Source organism: Salvelinus namaycush, chromosome 18 (genome assembly GCF_016432855.1).
Source record: "Salvelinus namaycush isolate Seneca chromosome 18, SaNama_1.0, whole genome shotgun sequence".
NCBI classification, from domain to species: domain Eukaryota; kingdom Metazoa; phylum Chordata; class Actinopteri; order Salmoniformes; family Salmonidae; genus Salvelinus; species Salvelinus namaycush.
In genome coordinates, this window is record NC_052324.1 from 27,557,867 (window position 1) to 27,582,464 (window position 24,598).

Here is a 24,598-nt window from a genome sequence, read left to right on the forward strand (position 1 = left end):
AGTCAGACTAAGCATGCATCCCAAATGGGACCTGGTCAAAAGTAGTGCACTATATAGGGAATATGGTGCCATTTGGGACGTCACTTAAGGTAATGTTCTACAGCAGCATAGTACAGCCAGAGAGAGGAGGCATATGACAGATCAGACTAACCCTCCTTCCCCATCCCTCTGACACACAACCAGGCTGACATTCAGCATGGGTGCCAATTATCTAGAGTTGAGCAATGAGCATAGCTCTGCTGTATCATTCCTTTGTTCCACCACCAGAATTAGGCCTACACTGGCTATTGTGTACTTCCTCATACACAGGCAACGAGGAGCTAAATAATAAGAGTAGGCAGAAATTAGGCCGAGAGAGCAAGACAGAAAGAGATGATAGCAAAGCTGGGCAAGCAAAGCCTCCCTGAGTGAATTCCTGGACTGGAAAATAATGTTAGCGTAGGCTTTGCCATGAAGGTTAAAGTGTAATCACAGTCTAATAAAACCAAGAGATAAAATGCTTGGCAGGGAGAAATGGTAATCCTCAAATAACCTCAGATATCTAGGCATATACATGGATATTTCTTTAAGCCCCACCCTAGCACATGAACATTTTTGACATAACAAGGCTCACACCTCATCACATTTCATTTGTTTTTCTTTCATCTTGCATTATGCTAACTATCAAACAACTTAGAAATACAAGAACCATCTTTCATCCATTGAATAGCCCACCTACTTAAGTGCCATTTCCCAACAAAAATAAGACATTTCCAATTCAAATATAGTACAGTCAGGGACTTGGTAGGTTGTTCAGATTAAATACTCAGCCAGGAATAAAATCTGAGGGCGCTTTGGAAGACATGTATTTTTAACATCTACAAGTGAAGTCACATCTGAGAGGCCAATAAGCAGTAACCTAGTTTTCAAAGATATCCTCCTGCTAAGGGCAATTCCTTGGTAACAGAATTACGCGGAGTCTCATCTCTCTTTGAAATGATTGTTTGGCATATATTTTAAAGTTAAAGCCATACAACTCCTGTAAATACGTTTGCCAAATGTGGTGTAAATTCTTAAAAGTAGTCCTTCTGCATAATAGTTGTATGGTTGGTTAAACTATGGTTGTGCTACCAGGGCTGGTAAAACCTTGGATCATTGTTATACTAACTTCCGCGACGCATATAAGGCCCTCCCCCGCCCTCCTTTCGGAAAAGCTGACCACGACTCCATTTTGTTGCTTCCAGCCTACAAACAGAAACTAAAACAAGCTCCCTCGCTCAGGTCTGTTCAACGCTGGTCCGACCAATTTGATTCCACGCTTCAAGACTGCCTCGATCACGTGGATTGGGATATGTTCCGCATTGCGTCCAACAACAACATTGACGAATACGCTGATTCGGTGAGCGAGTTCATTAGAAAGTGCATTGACGATGTCGTACCCACAGCAACGATTAAAACATTCCCAAACCAGAAACCGTGGATTGACGGCAGCATTCGCGTGAAACTGAAAGCGCGAACCACTGCTTTTAACCAGAGCAAGGTGACCGGAAACATGACCGAATACAAACAGTGTAGCTATTCTCTCCGCAAGGCAATCAAACTAGCTAAGTCCCAGTACAGAGACAAAATAGAGTCGCAATTCAACAGCTCAGACACAAGAGGTATGTGGCAGGGTCTACAGTCAATCACGGATTACAAAAAGAAAACCAGCCCCGTCGCGGACCAGGATGTCTTGCTCCCAGACAGGCTTAATAACTTTTTTGCTCGCTTTGAGGACAATACCAAAATTTGACACCAAAACCTGCAGGCTCTCCTTCACTGCAGCCGAGGTGAGTAAAACATTTAAACGTGTTAACCCTCGCAAGGCTGCAGGCCCAGACGGCATTCCCAGCCGCGTCCTCAGAGCATGCGCAGACCAGCTGGCTGGTGTGTTTACGGACATATTCAATCAATCCTTATCCCAGTCTGCTGTTCCCACATGCTTCAAGAGGGCAACCATTGTTCCTGTTCCCAAGAAAGCTAAGGTAACTGAGCTAAACGACTACCGCCCCGTAGCACTCACTTCCGTCATCATGAAGTGCTTTGAGAGACTAGTCAAGGACCATATCACCTCCACCCTACCGGACACCCTAGACCCACTCCAATTTGCTTACGGACCCAATAGGTCCACAGACGACGCAATCGCAACCACACTGCACACTGCCCTAACCCATCTGGACAAGAGGAATACCTATGTGAGAATGCTGTTCTTTGACTACAGCTCAGCATTTAACACCATAGTACCCTCCAAACTCGTCATCAAGCTCGAGACCCTGGATCTCGACCCCGCCCTGTGCAACTGGGTCCTGGACTTCCTGACGGGCCGCCCCCAGGTGGTGAGGGTAGGTAACAACATCTCCACCCCGCTGATCCTCAACACTGGGGCCCCACAAGGGTGCGTTCTGAGCCCTCTCCTGTACTCCCTGTTCACCCACGACTGCGTGGCCATGCACGCCTCCAACTCAATCAAGTTTGCGGATGACACTACAGTGGTAGGCTTGATTACCAACAACGACGAGATGGCCTACAGGGAGGAGGTGAGGGCCCTCGGAGTGTGGTGTCAGGAAAATAACCTCACACTCAACAAAAGGAGATGATTGTGGACTTCAGGAAACAGCAGAGGGAGCACCCCCCTATCCACATCGACGGGTCAGTAGTGGAGAAGGTGGAAAGTTAAGTTCCTCGGTGTACACATCACAGACAAACTGAATTGGTCCACCCACACAGACAGCGTTGTGAAGGGGCAGCAGCGCCTCTTCAACCTCAGGAGGCTGAAGAAATTCGGCTTGTCACCAAAAGCACTCAAACTTCTACAGATGCACAATCGAGAGCATCCTGTCGGGCTGTATCACCGCCTGGTACGGCAACTGCTCCGCCCACAACCGTAAGGCTCTCCAGAGGGTAGTGAGGTCTGCACAACGCATCACCGGGGGCAAACTACCTGCCCTCCAGGACACCTACACCACCCGATGTCACAGGAAGGCCATAAAGATCATCAAGGACAACAACCACCCGAGCCACTGCCTGTTCACCCCGCTATCATCCAGAAGGCGAGGTCAGTACAGGTGCATCAAAGCAGGGACCGAGAGACTGAAAAACAGCTTCTATCTCAAGGCCATCAGACTGTTAAACAGCCATCACTAACATTGAGTGGCTGCTGCCAACATACTGACTCAACTCCAGCCACTTTAATAATGGAAATTGATGGAAATGTATGTAAAAATGTATCACTAGCCACTTTAAACAATGCCACTTAATATAATGTTTACATACCCTACATTACTCATCTCATATGTATATACTGTTCTCTATACCATCTACTGCATCTTGCCTATGCCGTTCTGTACCATCACTCATTCATATATGTACATATTCTTTATCCCTTTACACTTGTGTGTATAAGGTAGTAGTTGTGGAATTGTTAGATTACTCGTTGGTTATTACTGCATTGTCGGAACTAGAAGCACAAGCATTTCGCTACACTCGCATTAACATCTGCTAACCATGTGTATGTGACAAATAAAATTTGATTTGACTTTGGTTTTTCAATCGTTTTTGTTTGGTATACATTTTAAAGTGAACAATCCGAGTCTCAGGTGTATTTCTGTTACCATGGAATTGTTCATAACTTAATCACAAAACTGGGCCACTGTCTTAGTTTATTAACTAAGCCTATAGTACCTCTTACAACAGAAAAGTGAATGCTGCCATCATTATGTCATTGAATGCAAAGACAAAACAACCACATTGTGTGCAGACAGGTGTGAAATTGTCGTGTGGGCTCGAATTCATGTTTTTGCGCGATATTCCAAATGCCTGTATCGCAGAATCAAGGTTCTTCTTATTTTTCGTTTTTTTATGAGTGTTTATGGCCGCTTGTTCTCATGTCTTTTTGGTCTGGTCTCGTTCACTCCTTCTGTGCACCTTCCCATTCACACCAGAGATCTGTATATAATGACGATATGCTCATGTCTCCGCCCAAACAATGGGAGTCGTTGTCCCAAACGCGGGAAGGCTTATGTTCAAAATAAGCAAAAAGCTCAGAAATGCATTAAGCTTAATTTGGACAGATTTTAGCGAGAGTGAAACTTCTCGCTTCGCCTGTCTCCCAAGCCCCTCCCCACAACAAAGATGAGGGATCACATGTTCCACTCTGACAACCGGTTTCAACACGCTCTTTGCATTTGAGGTTTGGTTAAACAGAAATCTGTCATATGGACAAACACATGGAGATATTATTTTACTGTAATATAGAAGTTAACATTTTGAACCATATCCTGTTTAAACTCAAATTTCGAGCAGACTAAAACAGATGTACCAATGAACATTCATTCTGGAAAATGAAATGCTCAATGACACGTGCGCATTGCAGTACCACATATCGCTAGCGCAAATCGTTCTCATTCTGATAAGGTAGGCCACTTGATTTCAACATGTGAACAAAGTGGACAGACTAGCATGCTGTTCAAACAGTTGGAGACAGACAGAAGGTTGTGTTCATAACAATTCAACTGTTTTGCCTTGTTCGCTGAATTCAGAGCTTGTGAAATTATACCTTGATCCAAGTTGGATAAACATGAAATATAAATATTAGCTGGCTACTCACTAGCTTGTGCTTGAGAGATCGTTTATGAGACCGGTACTAATGCCTGCTACATTATTCGTGAATGTGCATTATTCATGGTTCTGTTTAAATTTGTTAGAAAAATTGCATTTTTATAGATGGATCTGAAAGCAAGATCAGTGATTAGGTACAACTAGATCAGGATCAGGTACAACTATTTTGATAAAATATTAAATTCGAAGTGGGTCTTATGGTTGTGGAAGGCTTATATTCCACCAATGTATAATTACACAAGCTCTGAATTCATTAGTTTATCGCTTACCGTTTTAAATGCAGTGTATTTGACCTTTAAATTGTACAACAAAGCTTAGAGAAAACATCTAGATATATTTGAGAATCACCCATAAGTTTGAAAAACATTGAGATATGAGTTTTACGCCATATCACCCAGCCCTAACTCAGTTGACTAGATTAATACATTGTTATTCAACAACTCAAATCACCTCTCCTTTTACACCTGATTTGGCAACTAAAAACAGACTAACTTCAACAGATGAAATACAGTGTTGCTGAGGCAACCAGGTAAGGGAGAATTAACTAGGTCCTACATCATATAGCCACATCCCTTCTCTGGGACATAGTATAGCATCTAGCCTACAACTGTTTAGTTTAGCCTGAGAAAGAAGTCTCTCTCCGGAGATCCTCAAAAGGTTCTACAGCTGCAACATCGTGAGCATCCTGACTGGTTGCATCACTGCCTGGTACAGCAATTGCTCGGCCTCTGACCGCAAGGCACTACAGAGGGTAGTGCGTACGGCCCAGTACATCACTGGGGCTAAGCTGCCTGCCATCCAGGACCTCTACACCAGGCGGTGTCAGAGGAAGGCCCTAAACATTGTCAAAGATTGCAGCCACCCTAGTCATAGACTGTTCTCTCTGCTACCGCACGGCAAGTGGTACCAGAGTGCCAAGTCTAGGACAAAAAGGCATCTAAATAGTTTTTACCCCAAAGCCATAAGACTCCTGAACAGGTAACCAAAAGGTTACCCGGACTATTTGCATTGTTTGCCCCCCCAACCCCTCTTTTATACGCTGCTGCTACTCTCTGTTTATCATATATGCAGAGTCACTAACTACACATTCATGAACATTCTACCTCAATAGGGCCGACCAACCAGTGCTCCCGCACATTGGCTAACTGGGCTATCTGCATTGTGTCCCACCCACCACCCCCTCTTTTACACCACTGCTACTCTCTGTTCATCATATATGCATAGTCACTTTAACCATATCTACATGTACACACTACCTCATTCAGCCTCGCTACTTTTATAGCCTGTCTTACTGTCGTTTTATTTCTTTACTTACCTATTGTTCACCTAATACCTTTTTTGCACTATTGGTTAGAGCCTGTAAGTAAGCGTTTGACTGTAAGGTCTACACCTGTTGTATTGGGCACATGTGACAAATAAACTTTGATTTGATCTGACCTTCAGATCTGTGTAGTCTAGCCATGATCCACTGATATGATGCACGACCACCTAGCAGAACAAGGCTATCTACTATTCACATCCTAATTCACTGACGAAGCAGGGCATGTGGTGGTGCCGGTGTGTCAGAGGCGAAGCGAGAGGATTTACCCAGGCCAAAATCTGTCCATGTGAGATTATCCCATTTTTGTATGGAGTTAAGAGTGTGTTGAATTACATGAGGCTTAGTTGATCAACTTACTGATACAAGTTGATGCATGTGGCTTTCTGGCCACTTTCAAAAAAAACTATTTAGGTGTGCCTGTTCACATGCATATCTGCCATCTCATTGGCTAGAGGGCAGATACGCATGATCTCGCATTCATTCAATCATTGAGGACATATATTTCCATTGTTAGAGCGGTCACTCTTATCTTGTCAATATAGTAGATCATCTTTGGTGTCAGTCAGGCAGGAAGTCCTTCCTGTGGAGGGGTGTGGCACTGACACAGGCAGATAATATGCAACACTACTTCCACTGATAACCCTTGTGGAATACAAGCCCAGATCCTCCCATCACCACCCTCCTCACCATGCTACAGGCAGTCGGGCACAGAGCCCATGTATCCCCCCATGCTGGAGCTAAAGGAGGGAAGGGCCTTGGCAGTAAAAGTTAAATGGGTAGGCAATACATTCAATGAATTGTTCTGGTATGCATTTGTCCTTATTTGTTACATCTATGTTAGCAAGGGGAATTAGCCACACTGTTGGAGCTAAAAACACAAGCATTTCGCTACACCCGCAATAACATCTGCTAAACACGTGTATGTGACAAAATAAATTTGATGCTGACCCTCACCTAACTTATGATCTTCATTCTCCAATCTGCTTGTTTCTCAAACCAACACAAACAGAAGAAAACGGGAAATTGTTCTTCCTCAGTGTGAGGGCCGTTTCGTCAAAAATACTCAACAAGGATGACTTTGTTTTAGGAAATGAAAGCCCCCAAGACCCGGTCTGCCCCCCCTCCCACTGGCTGATCTACCACAGTGCTTCTCTGTAATGGCAGGCAGCTCTGTAGTCACTTAAAAATCAACCACCATTTCCTCTGGGAGGCCCAATGCCTAGTCCACTGGGTCCAAACCAACCCAAACAGACACCTTCTCCTGTTGACCTCTTCATTACCTCTGTTGTCATGCTTCAGGCTCAGCCAAGGCCACCCTACTATGGAACAGGGGGTTAACAACAGAAAACAAACCCCTATTAGAAAATGTGTTCTGAGAGACTGAGCTAAGACATACATGCGATAAGAAAAAAGGTTTATCCTATATGAATAACATGAGACTCAGATTTTTCCACACAAAGCCCTGAAAATGTATGTCATAACAGCTGTATGGGCCAATATGGCCACCTAACAACACTTAAAGCCTCACAGGATGTCTTCCATGGTCCTCTATGGCTTTTCCGCATAATATGATTGTGTGCTGCTGGTACATAAACTGATGTAGAGGGAGAGAGAAAAACCCACGTCATTTGAACAATCTAGCGTATTGTCCTGCCAAAAGTATAAACCCACTACAGTGAGTGACACAGGACAGACTAGGCCTTCAACCAGCTGGGAGCTGTGGGGAATTGCCATGGCATTTGGACATTTGTAAATAGAAAAATTGCATAAAATGTCCTTAATCATTTGATGTTTTGGCATGTCAGCCTGTGCAGTTTGAGCCCTCTTGGTCTAGATCTGTTTGTGTGGTCTGAAGGTTGGCTAATGCCAATCAGCTTTAGGGGCACAGTGGGCAGTGTTTCGCACCATCATGCCGACCTAAACCGCACTGTGCTAGCACAGTAGGCCTACCGCTCGTTTCACCTCAGCTGTGTGAAAAGGGCTAAATGTGACCCCAGTCTTGTATGTCTTCATTATGCCAAGGCTGAGGGAACATAGTGGAAACAGCTGGCTTTAGAGCAGCCCAGTACAGAACATTGCTATAACCTGTATGAGTTTCGATCAAGCTGCCTGAACCTGCATATTCCATACTGAGAGCTTGTGATCCAACACAGAGAACACGTGCCAACTCCAGAAATAACTTAAGGCATGATACAGGAAGACATGTAGACGCCAGACATTTTAGTTCTCTATGGTGCCAAGATGTCAGTGGTAGCAAAGATGCATTAAACAGATTACATCAGGAACAAAATCGTGGTGCCCATGTTAAATGGGAAGGAACTGGTGTGTGTGTGTATTTAGACACTGGCTATCTGACAGTCCTCAAGTGGATGACAAGCTAATTGAGGACCACTCCAAATGTTCAATTAAAGCCAGTCTCTCCCTACTGGGTGTCTAATGGCACCATATGGTCTCTTGTCTGGAGGGAGCCAACTCTACAGAATGGGGGAGGCAATCATTGACTTGTGGTCTATTGTGAACAGCAGAGCTCACCAGGGTCCTAGCTCAGTCAGAACAGTGGAGCCTGATTGGTCCCCTGAGTGTGTGCAGGACCATGGCTAATTATCACAGTAAACATTAATGCATAGATGCTGGGGGGGGGGGTACATGTGATACCTGTTCCATGTCGGCTGATGTACGGTTTAATAAATAACAAGGTCAACAGGGTTCCCCTCTGTCCGAGTGATCCATCTGCTGCAAACAGAAAACTTCCCAGGTCTACTACACATCGTACACAGATGGAGTAGAATGAAACTATGCATGGATAATGAGCCGTTTGTTCCTGTAGTGACAGGACCTTTGCCAGCAGAGCAGAGCCGCCCCAGCCAGACACTCATGGCTTGGCCTGCTCATCACAGGCCCTGCCTGTCTGTCTGTCCCACCCATTGGACCCTGGGCTTCCCTCAGTCAGACAAATATCCTGCTGCTCCAGTTTGGTCACCACGCCGGTCTGCCTGACCAGAATGCATAATGAGCATTCTCCATCCCTGGCGGCGAGCAATGCATGCTGGGACATTCTGCTACGGTCCTGCATCAGGGGTCAACGCAGGGTCACGGCTGCAGATCCTGGCAAATATGCTGCGAGTTAGGTGAGGCTGGGACATCTGACAGACAGCTGGACAGAGAGATGGTGGAAAAGCTGTGTTGCCAGATGCACCAGTGGTCTGCTGTAGCCTAATCCGTCAGTCAGCCATGCCTGAAGTTGAGACTTGGTTGAGACTGGATGGCTCTGCCAAGTCGCAGTAAGGTCTCCAGGCCATGTTTGCAAACACAGACGCTGCTTAGCAACATCAGTAAAATACCAGCCATGGAATGTTTAAAAACGTCAAGCATTTATGAGAGGTGTTTGTCTATGACCACAGCACAGTTAATTAAGCCTCATGTCCATGAGCAGTATTTGAAGACAAGCTGCTCTCAGATCAATTGAACCGGTAGAGTGGAATGCCCAATTTCATGCCATGAATCACATACAGATATCACATTTCTATAAACAATAAGAGGGAACATGCCATTATCCAAAAAGTCTCCACACGTACAAAAAAATAAACATTGAAGGGGCTATATCAGGCTACTGCTCGAAGGACAGAGAGCAGGACTGGCAGTCCAGTAGTGTGACATAGGGTAGCAGTCACTGTACCGTAGCTCTACAATGACTAATATGAAGAGATTAGTGGTGTGAAAAATGGCTCATAATGTGTGCTAAATGTGACTGAAGAATTTGTAAGCATTACAGCGTCAGAGAGGGGCCATGCAGTGTTCAGAACTAAGCCAGTCTTTTGCTGCCAATCAAGAAGCAAAGCTCTGTGAGAACAGAAAAGATGTTAGGCTAGGCCAAATTAGGATACTCCGGCAAGTGTAAGAAGATCATGCAGTTCTGCTCGCTGTATCTGGTCCATACAACTTTAAACGTTTTTAAATGTTCAGCTAGTGCATAGAAAACCCACATACGAAACATACTGTACGATTCAAAGGCAATGAATATGAAAAAGTTGACAGGAAGCCAGACAGGTGGGGTTTGACAACTTTGGTATACAACAGTGATAGCTGGGTGAGGGAGTTGTGTAACAGAGCTCGGTCAGAGAGTCTTGCATGGCGGAGCACTGTAGCCTGGCTTTCCTATCCTCTACTTAAGCAATAATACGCCATTTTAAGCGCTTGCTGGTCATTAGTTCTATTCGTATTGACTGCAGTGTAAAGCAAAACCACTACCCAAACACTGGTTGACAGTTCTAGAACAATGCAGGTTGCTATGGCAAAGCATAAGACCTACTTATAAAAAAATGTAAACATCAAAACATGTTGTAACTCGTGACATACTTCCACCTGATATGCCTACTTTGCAGTTAACATTTGAGAAAGTTTTGGGTAGCGTATTTCTGTCAACCCACAAGTTGATCACATCAACTGGCTAGACACGGAGTGATAGACAAACACGTGCACCACACAGACAGACAGGGACAAAATTGTGGGAGCTTACTTGCGAGATGTGTATGACAATTTGCAATGGAACACGTGGAAATTGCATGTACTTTCAGAATTGTTTGGCAAGCGACTCGCGACCGATCTCCTATTGAGGCTCTTCCCACCTTGCTAACTAGCCAACTACACAGCTAGCTCAATCACTTCAGACTGAAGTTGGAAAGACCAAAAACTAGCTGTATTTCATTTCACATGTTTTCTATTGATATTTCTTTGTGTGTGTATCCATAAGGGATGCCCCCTTTTGTATTTATTATGGAGCAACTCTTACTGTGGTCCAGCAAATTTAAGGCAGTTATACAAAAAAACATTTTTTTTATACATTCAGATTTCACAACACATTATGACCAAGCCCCTACTCCACCACATAGCTACAATACAAAATCCCTGTGTAAGTGTGACCTCAGAGCATGTGCAGACCAGCCGGCTGGAGTGTTTACGGACATATTTAATCTCTCCCTAACCCAGTCTACTGTCACCACATGCTTCAAGATGTAAGAATGCTGTTCATTGACTATAGCTCAGCATTCAAAACCATAATACCCTCCAAACTCATCATTAAGCTTGAGAACCTGGGTCTTAACACCGTCCTGTGCAACACCGTCCTGTGCAACTGGGTCCTGGACTTCCTGACGGGCCGCCCCAAGGCGGTGAAGGTAGGAAACACCACTTCGCTGATCCTCAACACGGGCCCCACAAGGATGCGTGCTCAGCCCCCTCCTGTACTCCCTGTTGACCCATGACTGCGTGGCCACGCACGCCCCCAACTCAATCACCAAGTTTGCAGAAGACACAACAGTAGTAGGCTTGATTACCAACAATGACAAAACAGCCTACAGGGAGGAGGTGAGGGCTATGGGAGTATGGTGCCAGGAAAATAACCTCTCATCCAACGTCAAGAAGACACAGTGGACTTAAGGAAACGGCAGAGGGAGCATCCCCCTATCTACGGGACCGTATTGGAGAAGGTGTAAAGCTTCAAGTTCCTCAATGTACACATCAATGACAAACTGAAATGGTCCACCCACACAGTGTGGTGAAGGCGCAACAGCACCTCTTCAACCTCAGGAGGCTGAAGAAATTTGGCTTGTAACCCAAAACTTTTACAGATGCACAATTGAGAGCATCCTGTCGGTCTGCATCACCGCCTGGTACGGCAACTGCACTGCCCACAATCGCAGAGCTCTGCAGAGGGTGGTGCTGTCTGCACAACACATCACCGGGGGCAAACTACCTGCCCTCTAGGAGACCTACACCACCCGATGTCACAGGAAGACCAAAAAGATCATGAAGGACAACAACCACCAGAGCCACTGCCTGTTCACCCCACTTTCATCCAGAAGGCGAGGTCAGTAAATGTGCATCAAAGCTGGGACAGAGACTGAAAAACAACTTCTCTCTCAAGGCAATCAGACTATTAAATAGCCATCACTAGCACACTAGAGCCTGCTGCCCTATATACATAGACTTGGAATCACTGGCCACTTAAATAAAATGGAACAGTAGTCACTTTAATGTTTAAATATTTTGCATTACTCATTTCATATGTATATACCGTGTTCTATCCTATTCTACTATAATATACATTAGTCTATGCCTGACACTGCTCGTCCAAATATTTAGATATTCTTGATTCCATTCCTTTAGGTGTGTATTGTTGTAAAATTGTTAGATATTACTGTTAGAGCTAGAAACACTAGCATTTCGCGACACCCACAATAACACGTGTATGTGACAAAAACAATTTTATTTGTATAGTGCATATGTTATCATGTGTGTATGCATGTCTGTGCGCTACTTCACAGTCCTTGCTGTTCCATAAAGTGTAGTTACAGTTGAAGTGGGAAGTTCACATACAAGTTAATGACTCCAACCTAAGTGTTTCTCAACCACTCCACAAATGTCTTGTTAACAAACTATAGTTTTGGCAAGTCGGTTAGGACATGTACTTTGTGCATGACAAGTAATTTTTCCAACAATTGTTTACAGACAGATTATTTCACTGTATCACAATTCCAGTGGGTCAGAAGTTTACATACACTAAGTTCACTGTGCCTTTAAACAGCTTGGAAAATTCCAGAAAATGTCATGGCCTTAGAAGCTTCTGATAAATGATGTCAATTAGCCTGAGTCAATTGGAGGTGTACCTGTGGATGTATTTCAAGGCCTACCTTCAAACTCAGTGCCTTTTTGCTTGACATCATGGGAAAATCAAAAGAAATTAGCCAAGAATTCAGAAAAAAATTGTTGACCTCCACAAGTCTGGTTCATCCTTGGGAGCCATTTCCAAATGCCTGAAGGTACCACGTTCATCTGTACAAATAATAGTACGCAAGTATAAACACCATGGGACCACGCAGCCGTCATACCGCTCAGGAAGGAGACGCGTTCTGTCTCCTAGAGATGAACGTACATTGCTGCAAAAAGTGCAAATCAATCGCAGAACAGCAAACGACCTTGTGAAGATGCTGGAGGAAACAGGTACAAAAGTATCTATATCCACAGTAAAACGAGTCCTATATCGACAACCTGAAAGGCCGCTCAGCAAGGAAGAAGCCACTGCTCTAAAAAAAACGCCATAAAAAAAGCCATACGGTTTTCAACTGCACATGGGGACAAAGATCGTACTTTTTGGAGAAATGTCCTCTGGTCTGATGAAACAAAAATAGAACTGTTTGGCCATAATGAGGAAAAAGGGGGAGGCTTACAAGCCTAAGAACGCCATCCCAACCGTGAAGCACGGGGGTGGCAGCATCATGTTGTGGGGTTGCCCTGCTGCAGGAGGGACTGGTGCACTTCACAAAATAGATGGCATCAGGAGGAAGGGAAATTATGTGGCTATATTGAAGCAACATCTCAAGACATCAGTCAGGAAGTTAAAGCTTGGTCGCAAATGGGTCTTCCAACTGGACAATGACCCCAAACATACTTCCAAAGTTGTGGAAAAATGGCTTAAGGACAACAAAGTCAAGGAATTGGAGTGGCCATCACGAAGCCCTGACCTCAATTCTATAGAAAATTTGTGGGCAGAACTGAAAAGGCGTGTGCGAGCAAGGAGGCCTGCAAACCTGACTCAGTTACACCAGCTCTGTCAGGAGGAATAGGTGAAAATTCACCCAACTTATTGTGGGAAGCTTGTGGAAGGCTACCTGAAACATTTGACCCAAGTTAAAGAATTTCAAGGCAATGCTACCAAATACTAATTGAGTGCATGTAAACTTCTGACCCACTGGGAATGTGATGAAAGAAATAAAAGCTGAAATAAATCACTACTATTATTCTGACATTTCACATTCTTAAAATAAAGTGGTGATCCCAACTGACCTAAGACAGGGAATTTTTACTAGGATTAAATGTCAGGAATTGTGAAAAACTGAGTTTAAACGTATTTGGTTAAGGTGTATGTTAACTTCTGACTTACACTGTATCTTTAAAAAAAAAATCTAATTTGAACTGCTTGCATCAGTTACTTGATGTGGAATAGAGTTCCATGAGATCATGGCTCTACGTAGTACTGTGCACTTCCCAGTCTGGACTTGGACTGTGAAGAGACCACAATGGCATGTCTTGTGGCGTATGCATGGGTGTCCAACCTGTGCGCCAGTAGTTCAAACAGATAGCTTGTGCATTCAATATGTCAATACCTCCCATAAATACAAGTAGTGATTTAGTAAATCTCTCCACTTTGAGCCAGGAGAGATTGACATGGGGTCCTAAGCGAGATTTGGTTGGTGGCCCCCCCACCTTGTGGGCTAAACCTTTACATTTCCTACAATGACACATTTTGCCAGGGGAGAGAAAATGCTGCAGTTTTAAATTTCATGCAATTCTACAAATTCTGCCATTGAGCAGAGTTAAGAAAATTGCAGATTTAAAACAATTTCCAGCAATTCTACCCATTTTGCTATGGGGTGGAGAGAAATCTTTTCAGTTTTAAGCAAATTTCCTGCCATTCTACACATTTAGCCATGACCTACATCATGTTAATGTCTCTCGTTTCAGGAAACTACGCATCTGTCACACGTCCCTACTTGACAAGAGGCATTTAAAACATAAATGTTGGCCAAAAACGCCTTTTGGAACATGTGAACTTACATGTGCCTTAATAACAAACTAGTAAGCCATCTGTAAATACAAATAATTAAAACAGAGCTTAGTTGGTTTAGACACTGAAAAAGACAAGAACCTCCCGCTAACCATGATTAGCTGAGATAATGGATGGGCTGGACATGCCGAGAGGGGTTTGAATTGGTCTGCCATGTAGCATGCTTCTGTCTAACACACGCTGCTCAGTATGTGTAGATAATCCTTTCTACCGCAGTTTTTTTTTAAAGATATCTTAAAGAACTGCAAAAGTGTTGCTACTGCTCTCCACTTTATGGAGGACGATCGTGCCATGCTGCCTCTCTCAGACTGAAAATTAATCAGATGAGGAAATCCCTGATTTAGGTAAAATCACTTTCATTGAACAAGACATTGTAAAGTCTTCTGATGACAGTGGTGTGGAAGAAACGGCGATCAACAGTGTTGTTGTCAAGGAAGAAGTAGGCCAAGTTTTTAAAATCAGTGGAATGCCCGTTGGAAGCAGAGTATGATAGCTAAGGAGACTGAGAAAATTCTGGCGTTTGTTTGCAAACATGCGGAGGGAGTTGAAAAGAGAACACAGAAAGCTGTTGTATAAAACACCTGTCTCCAGATTACATCTTCAAATTAAGGGCAACCATGACATCTGTGACAGAGGGAGAAGCGTTCATCCATGTATATGGGTAAGAGTCTAGCTTGCTACATTTTCAATGTTAAGTTTCAAATTTTTTCATAAAGTCTTTCATTGCAGGTTAAAGCACAGTTAGCTAGCTAACGTTAGTTGGCTGATCTGTTTTGTAACAGTTTGTATCTAAGAAATCCATTTGCATTGCTAGTTATAGCCTAATGTTAGCTAGCTAGCTAATATTGAACCTAGTTGTTTAGCTTTAGCTAACTGCAGATTTATGCATGGTGGCTAGCTATGAAAATCTGTTTGAATTGCTAGTCGTATGGGTTGGGATTTTTGCCGCGCTCAAAACTGGGAAATATCGGATATCAGTACGTTCAAGACAACTGGGAACTCATTTTTAAAAAAGGACTAGCTCTGACTGGGGGGAAAAAATCATTTGAACTATCATCCAAATCGGAATCTCAGGCCTCTTTCTAGAGCAGGCCTGGGCAACTCCAGTTCTCGGGGGCCTGATTGGGGTCACACTTTTGCCCCAGCCCCAGCTAACACACCTGACTCCAATAATCAACTAATGATGAGCTTCAGTTAATTTCAAATAGTTTACATTAGGGATGGGGTTAAAGTGAGACACCAATCAGGCCCCTGAGGACTGGAATTGTCCAGGCCTGTTCTAGAGCCTCGACTTTCTGACCTGAAGAACACCGACATGTTTTGACCTCGCATTTTTCCAAGTTCCCATTAGGTTCATTGTTTAGCTAGCTACAAGTCTAAACAAAAACACTCCACTTCGCCAGATGATTGCACGACCCATCAAGTTATCCAGGTGTGTCTGGGGGTGACTACGATCATCTATTGTATTTCATGAACATGTGTACATGTCTAGACAATAGTGACACATCCACTTAGCAAGATGTTGCTGTGGTGTGTTTATAGCATTTCACATGACACAATTTAGACAAGCGTGCCTGGGTAAGAATCATCTCATTCTAAAATATGTATGCAATTTTTATCTGAACACTTTCTATTTTTGAAATAGCTACTATGAAAATACGCAGGTAACCATTTCACTGTACCTTTTACACCTTCTGTATCCTGTCCGTGTGACAAATAAAACTTTGATTTTATTATTTGATAGTGTGTGTTTAACAAGACGGTAATGTGAAGAACATGACCTGCACCAAAGTCAGATTAGAATATAGGTTTACTAGACTATTTTTCCTCCTACTTTCAGCACTTTTAGTCTAGAAATCGTTGGTTGTTTACTATGCTACCTTACTCTGTTTATCACATGGCCTCACATGTAAATCCTATTTGTAAATATAATAATTAATAAATAATAATTCATGTAAATCTTAGTTGGGTTGTGTTTCGGAGGATGCACGGCTCTCAACCTTCGCCTCTCCAGAGTTCGTACGGAAGTTGTAGCAGTGAGACAAAACTAACCACCAATTGGATACCACGAAATTGGGGAGAAAAATATGTTTGATTAATTGCAAGAGTATTTTACTAACATCCGTGAATGAATATTGAATATTCTAATAACCGTGTATATCCCTAACTGTAAAGAGCTTAACACTTATCTATAAGCTGGCCCTGCAGGCCTCCTGTCCTGTGTCCGTGACGCACAAAGTGCATTATAGCACAACCAGTGAAGAGAATGACGAGACAGAAAGAGAGCGCCAGACTGAGCACAGCATGTGAAGTAATCAGTGATAACAGAAGAATTCAGTCCATTCCCACTTTCCTTGAGAGCACAGAAGGTTAGAGGTCTCCTCTCCACCAAACAGTCAAAGCGGAGTGCTGGGGAGTAGGGACTGCTGCCTTTTCTTAAACCAAGGCACATTGTTATGCTCTGACATAAGGCTGGGAAGCAGTTAGTGAAAAGAGAGGGGAAGAGTGAAAAAAAAAATCGTAATGCCTTCTTTTATTTCCCTTTCAGCTGAAGACAATCTAACACTATACATGGTTATGTTCATGCATCACAATTAGGCCTACTACAGCATGGCCATCCAATTCTGTCTACAACTATCAGTGCCAAAACTGGTTTGTCAATGAGAAGGCTGCCACACTATAATACTGCCCCGCCCTGACAATGCACCACAAGGATCACTGCAAAACAATACACACAAGGAAATAGACAGTGTCATTCAGGGGGAAAGGTTAGTTCACTGATCAATCTGAAATCATCCTGAGTAAAAGGGAAATTGTACACAGACAGAGCCAGGAAAATGATGAGGAAGGGCTGTATCCTGTCTGATTCCATTCCCCCCACCCACCGACAGATCAGCATCTCCTCTGCTTTAAAGCACCATCGTGTATCTCCCTCCCCTGTCCCTGTGAAAGCCACTAATAATTTTTTAAAGGATGGAGGGGCTAATCCTTGTACATGAAGAATGGGCAGGTGGTCAACCAAAGCAAAGAATAACAATGTCAATCCAAATTGAATTGACTTCTTTTTTAACCATCCGCTCACTACAGAGTGGTTACTAGGGAACCAGACAGATGCTGATGTTATCAAGCACTGAAATTCATAGCTCACTGCAGGGAGCTCAATGACCAGGAAATCCCCAAAACACACGGTTTCCACTAGTTATCACAGCCACAAAGTCAAAATTGGCTATATTTGAACAATTCCTGAAAACAAATTTGCTTTTTGGTTTTAGGATTAGACATAATATTAGTAGTGTGGTTAAGGTTAGTTTTAAAAACTGATTTTAAGATAAAATGTAGAAATAAGCAGGGTTTATGACTTTGTGGCTGCGGTAACAACCAACACACTATGTGGAGAAGGGGAGGGGTAAAGTCAGCCAAGGAAAGAGAATTAGGAAATCTACTAAACTATATGGAATTGTTTTAAGAAAAAGTAATACCAAGGATTATTTACCTATTGGATTTTTTAATATCCCTTGACGTTATTTTATTTTTAAGAATATGCTATTAGCCCATACAAACACCTTGAATAACAGATTCCCTGCATGGAACAGACACTTCAGAGAACTTATTTTAGATGTCTTTTTTCGGGGGATTCCCCCCCCCCGAAAAAAGACATCTAAAATAAGTTCTCTGAAGTGTCTGTACTATATCTGAGAAATACTGTACAAGATAGGAAAACATGTAATTCTTATAGTTTCATTTCACATGCATTTAACACCTTATTTTTGGCAATAAACAGTATAAGCCAGGGGGTTCTTCAAAGCTATATGTAATTGTTTAAAGAAGGTCATACCAACGATCATTTAACTATTTGATTTAATTTTAAGAAACCTTAATTAAGGTATTAAAAAAGTATAATAGAATAACAGATTCCCTACATGGAACAACAGTCCCCCAAAAATATCAAAAAGGAAGTTTGTTCTGAAGTGTCTGTTCTATATCGGAAAGATAAAAGATCAGGAACCCTTTTTTTTTTTCTACATTTCATTATCCGCCTTAGTTTAGGCACTAAACTATCTCCATATATACACTTCCATAATTCTTTAAAACCAGTACCATGGACCTTCAGACAAGTCTTGAGGCTTGTGGGCGTCCTAGAGCATGGTTTCCCAAACCCCCCCTGGTATACGTTTTGGTTTTTGTCCTAGCACTACACAGCTGATTCAAATAACCAACTCATCATCAAGCTTTTATTATTTTAAATCAGCCGTGTAGTGATAGGGCAAAAAACAAAATGTGCACCCAGGGGGGGGGGGGGGCAGGACAGAGTTTGAGATGCTCTGCCACCACGTAGAATACCATCGTGTTCATGAGTCTCAGCTTTCCACAGATATTAGTGTGTAGCCCCAACCGTTCGGACACTGTAGACAGAAGAGGCTGTACCAACTTCAGACGAGTCTTGTGAGCATCCTAGATCCAAAACAGAACACCATCGTGTTCGTGAGTCATTTTTCATTGCAGTGGTCATACTATTTTTAATAGGCCAAACTGTTCGGTCGCTACACAATTGTTTTTGTGAGAAGACCGATTTTCAGGATGTCTCATGGTCTGACATGCACCGTTCTAGCTCTGCCACCTTCCATCGCAGATGCAGAAGGGCGATATTGGCTATTGAGACGCAGCTCATGCAAAAAAACAGATCTCTAGTTTAGTGAATGTCTTCAGGCTCAGGTAGCATCAGTTTGAATTTCCATGCTGATCAAAGCGAGACATTTATATGCTTTATAATGACACTTTTGTTTTGGGAGGGAAATACCGGGTTGCTTAGGAGAAAAGTGATTTATTCTCAGGATGGACATTTGTAAAATATTCAACCCTAGTCGGTGTGTGCACATGAAGTAGCCCTACATAACTTGGCACTGATTAACCACATAGCCCATCAACACAAATGACCACTCTGGAGTGGAGTGGAGTGGAGCCCCCCCCCACCCCCACCCCACAGTGTCTGGCATTATGTTGTCCCAAGGCTTTTCTTTCTGTACTGTCGCCTCAATGCTCTGGCAGACTTGGCCTTTTGTCACTCAGAACGCATAGAGAGACGCCACCTAAATCCTCTTCCCGTAACCAAATCCACAGTGTACCATTGTAATCAAATTCCAGCTACATTCCAGGTGCTGTTTTTTCACCATTCTCCGTTCCTGGGTGACCATGTGGTCTGTGCTCTGCTCTTTGTAAAATACCACGAGGGTACAATGTCAGCAGCACAGTTCAATGGAATGTTGTATTGTTTTACAAACTTGGGACTATGCGCTCAAGGGCCAAAAAGACTGTATCCTGCAAAATACAGACAGAGCCAGTGCAACAAGACAATCCACTGGAACTGATCCACTTATTTCCCCATCTAGGGCATTCGGAAAGTATTCAGACACCTCAACTTTTTCCACATTTTGTTATGTTACAGCCTTATTCTAAAATGGATTAAGTTGTTTTCTCCCCTCGTCAATCTACACACAATACCCCATAATGACAAAGCAAAAACGTTTTTTTTTTGCACATTTCTTAAAAACACTGAAATATCACATTTACCTAAGTATTCAGACCCTTTACTCAGTACTTTGAAGCACCTTTAGCAGCGATTACAGCATCGAGTCTTCTTGGGTATGACGCTACAAGCTTGGCACACCTGTATTTGGGGAGTTTCTCCCATTCAACCTGTTTTCTCTGTCATTATTTGGGGATTGTGTGTAGATCGCTGAGGATTTTTTGTTATTTGATCAATTTTAGAATAAGGCTGTAACGTAACCTAAATGAGGAAAAAGTCAAGTAGTCTGAAAACTCTCCTAAGGCACGGTATCCATCTATGCTCGGACGAACGAGACATTTCAACTACGTTCAAACGGCACATTAAATGTCAAATGAGGTACAGCAGCATTCACTATTTCACCTTGTTCTGGAAGGTCAGGATCTGGTACAGAACCTTACCAGGGACTAGCCTAAACTAGAAGAATAAAATGTCAACTGTTTCAAAGGAGGACAAAGGAAGACAGGCTTTAGGCAGACAACCTAGGCCACACAGCACAGGAGTTTAAGGTGAGAGGTTCTGTTGTTTTACATCCACCAAGACAATAAAATCCACTAAATGAGAAAGTCAAAACAAAAAGTGTGGGCAATAGTTGTGATGAAAGAACCAGTTTTGACCAGATGGATCCACTGCCACATAAATCATGCTGAATGGTGTGCTCATCAGATCAGTGCATGCTCCTGGCCATTTCCCAAATGAGTCACATCTACAGACAGACAAACACACATCACATGACATCTTGGTCTCAAACCTCAACTAGGCCTGTGCAGTCCTGTCTGTCACAAACAATCTCACCCTGGTTCTGACATGGTCAGTCAAGTCCTCCTCTCAAGCTGAGCCGTCATCCAGCCAGCCATGGCCCATTTCACCAGATGAGCCATGGGAGGGGGAAAATGACAGGAAGAAATCACGATGTTTGTAACTGCTGGAACTTCAGAGCAGGTTTGGGAGCACACACACACAGAACTGGGCAAAGGAAATGCGGCTGGCCAAAATACCATTACACTTGGCTTCCCAAAAATGAGGAGAGGTGGATACTGTTGGCAAGACATGAACACCTTTCCATGATGGGTCATGTTTACAGCACCAAAGGTACTTGTGCCTACTAGCCCTAATCAAACAGAGACTAATGGTGTTGGGTGTAATAATACCAGCAAGAACTGGGTGTGATGCAAGAACTCAGAGCACATGTGCAGCTTTGTGTGATGGTTTCTTGATACCTCCACAGGGCAGAAAATAATTGGTTGAATAAACATTGCTTGTGTAGGCCTACTCCAAATCGTTATGAAAATCCTATTTAAAGTTGCAGAATTTTATTTCCCTGTAGAGGAGGAGTCTCAGAAGACGTAAAACCTTCACCTTGGTGATGTGGCCTCGGATAGCACCACCTTGCACAGACAGGACCTGACACAAACTCAAGAATGTGAACCGAGGGATGCAATCAGTTACCATCAGGCAGAAATGCTACCTGAAAATGTGCATGTTCTTGTTGTGTTCTCCCAAATTTCTTAAGGACCTTCATCTTGGAATTCATTTATACAAACGTGGCTGGAGGGGGGGTGTTCGAGGACTTATTGGCCAACCCCCACTCCCTGCATCCTCTGTAGCCTAACACTTCGGTGCATCTCACTCTTAATTTCCCTCTGTATTCTGACCCACTTCCTCTCCCAGCCAAGCCATGGGAGGTGAGGGGTAACTTCAGAGTTAACAGTGGTCTGAGTGGCCAGCCAACCTGCCAGCCAGAGGTTGATGTGACCTGACATCCAGACCAAACATGACCATGGTGTTAACATGTGCCCCTCAGGTCAGACTGACAGCTAGCTATGGCCAGTCCTGCACCCACAATGACTCACTCATTCTCCAATGGAAGGGAACTCCCAAGCTGCTTACGCAAACACACTTCTTTGCAAATAGTTCTGAGGGGGGAATCGAGGCTAATAATAAGCAAATCCTTCTGGTCTGAAAACCAAAATCCCTCAAGTAAAATCAATGTCATAGATCAAAATGCTAATTTTTTTACAGCCTGAAAAGTCAAAGGCTGATCAAAGCTATGGCTGTTCAATCACAGTAACAGATATAAGTAGGTTGGCATTATGCAGGGCCATTCACGGTGACCCATCACCTCGGTTAGAGCAAAGCCATTGCTTAATGTTTATGGGCGATGTCAGATACAAAGAGGGACGCATAACGTCTTTATGGTCAGACTAAAATGTTTGTATACAATTAATTTTATCCAATCGATCCTCGAAACATACCTGTGCCAGTAGGAGCGCAGCTGTGCTGTGGTGACAATGTGCTTTTGTCTGGGAATTGAGTCATTCCTACATTAATTATAAATTCCTTTTTGCAAATGAGGTTATATCTGTGGACACAACTAATTTGATTGTGCTAAAAATTGTTGCAAACCTGCACTCATCAGCAACACCCAGCTACCATTGTAAAGCTGAATGAAGCTCAGCTGTCTGAATCAATACTTTCCAGTTAACTAGCTAACTCTACTTCCTTAATATTATAGTTTTGTTCAGTCTGAGGCTAAATTACATCACCCCATCCTCGTTTTAACTGGAACCACAAGTTAGTTCGGTTCATCAGAAACGATTACATTGTCGTGGAATAATACCCTGCCACAACTGGCTGCAAGACTGGTCATTCATTCCACATGGTGGATAGCTAAGTTAGTCAGTTAATGTCTATCATAAGTACTAAAAGCAAAACAATGTAGCTAGTTAGCTACCTAATTTAGCTAGGTAACTAACTCATTGGCGTTGAAAATGTGTCAATCCCAATTAGCTGTAGCTTTCCTCACTGAATTCAATTAAGTGGTGCCTCGCTAACTAAAGCACATACCGCACAGATTAATACAATAACCAAGTTGGAACTGTGTGTACAACATTATTAAAGATAAAGCAAAAAGACTTACCTTCCAGATCAAAGTACAAATATCCCTGACTGCTGAATTATCTAAAATAGGACTGTCGACGTCTACCCAATTGAATCCACCGCTAATGCCGCTGACAACTCGCTTGTGCTCTCTTTCTCTCTGTCACTGCTGCACCGGACGCAACGCCCTCTCCTATCTCCATTCCCTGCCTCAGTTATGGCTTGGCCAGGCATGTTTGGAAAAGATGAGCAGCAGCCAAGGCCACCAATCACAATCCCCGTTAGAGCTGTGTCAGGAAGCAAGACACATGCCTCCAATATGTAATTGTTAATGTGATAAAGAGTGTGTTATAATTGAATAACATAAAAAGGAAACCCAATTGTTTTTTTCTACATAATAACACATCTACTGTATATTGTTACAATGTGATAAATATGAACGCCTTGAAAATCTGACACTTGAGCAATAAGCATTGACATAATCCCCCTCTCTTTCTTTTAATGACAGATGTGTACAACTTGAAGGCATGGGAGGGGTTGGTGCACTGTCCCTTATAAAAAGTAATGTCCCAGGGCCAGTAGAAGTAGGCTGAAAATCTATTCTGACTGTACCTATGCAAATGTCACCCAGACTCAGTAAAAGGGCAAGAGGGCAGTGTACTGTAGTGTGTTGCTTTAACAGGCTCCTCTAAAGCTGATGACAAATGTTGTTTAGAGGTATTTTAGCTCATAGATTAAATAGAACATGAATTGAGAACAAAATCTACCTCAGGAATTTGTTTATTCTGCTTGCCACAAGATGGCATCATTTTACAAATCCACATAAATAGCGGCTGTATCCGTCCTATCAGCCACCAAATGTTTCCCTGGGCCTTGTTGCGTAGGCCCACGAGAAGGTAGATTTGGAGGAGATTGGGATAAATCATATAACTAAATGAAAAACAATGTTTTGGACCTATGGATCAGAAAAGCCTGTGATTACCAAATACTTTCAGCATACAAATTATTCAAATATACAAGTTTCTGATTCATGCACATGCTGCCCTGTATTCTTTCATTCATCCCCACTTACAGTAGGCTATGTCACATAATGCACAATTCAGATGAAAACTTGTAAAGCTCCTACCTTTTCTCACAGATGGTTTCCTCTCCAGTGTCTTCTCTGGGGATTTCTTGGGGGTGTCAAAAGCCGCCAACATTTGAGCCACATTCACAGACTGGGGTTGCTCTGAAACTCCATCAGGTTTTGCTTCCAATGGCTTTGTCATATCCGGATGCTTCAGCTTTTCTTGTAGTAGAATGTTCTCCTTTAAGAGTTCAGAGACAGGCCTTGATTTAGGAGTATCCTGGTGTTTGCCACTCTCTGAGACAGTGTGGTCCTTGTCCTGGGTAGACTTTTCATCAGAGTGGACTGCAGTGGTGCTCTCTGTGACTTGCTCTGACACAAGCTCTGTTTTTAAAGTCACATCTTGAGACTGAAGCTTCTCATCTTTGTTCTGATTATCCATACTCTCTATCACTACAACTGGGATGTGTGTTATTTGAGGAGGGTCCTTCATTGTCTTAGCCTCCTCCA

General features: G+C 43.1%; 1 protein-coding gene across 1 annotated transcript in view; it reads right to left on the minus strand.

Annotated features, from left to right (window-relative positions):
* The window catches only part of LOC120063283 (coronin-1C-A-like), a 57,856-nt gene extending 34,676 nt beyond the window's left edge, over positions 1 to 23,180 (minus strand). Inside the window, exon 1 of the mRNA XM_039013564.1 lies at positions 23,063 to 23,180. The gene's annotated coding sequence lies outside the window, so the exon portion shown is untranslated. The remainder of the gene's footprint in view (positions 1 to 23,062) is intronic.
* Positions 23,181 to 24,598: the final 1,418 nt, after the last annotated feature.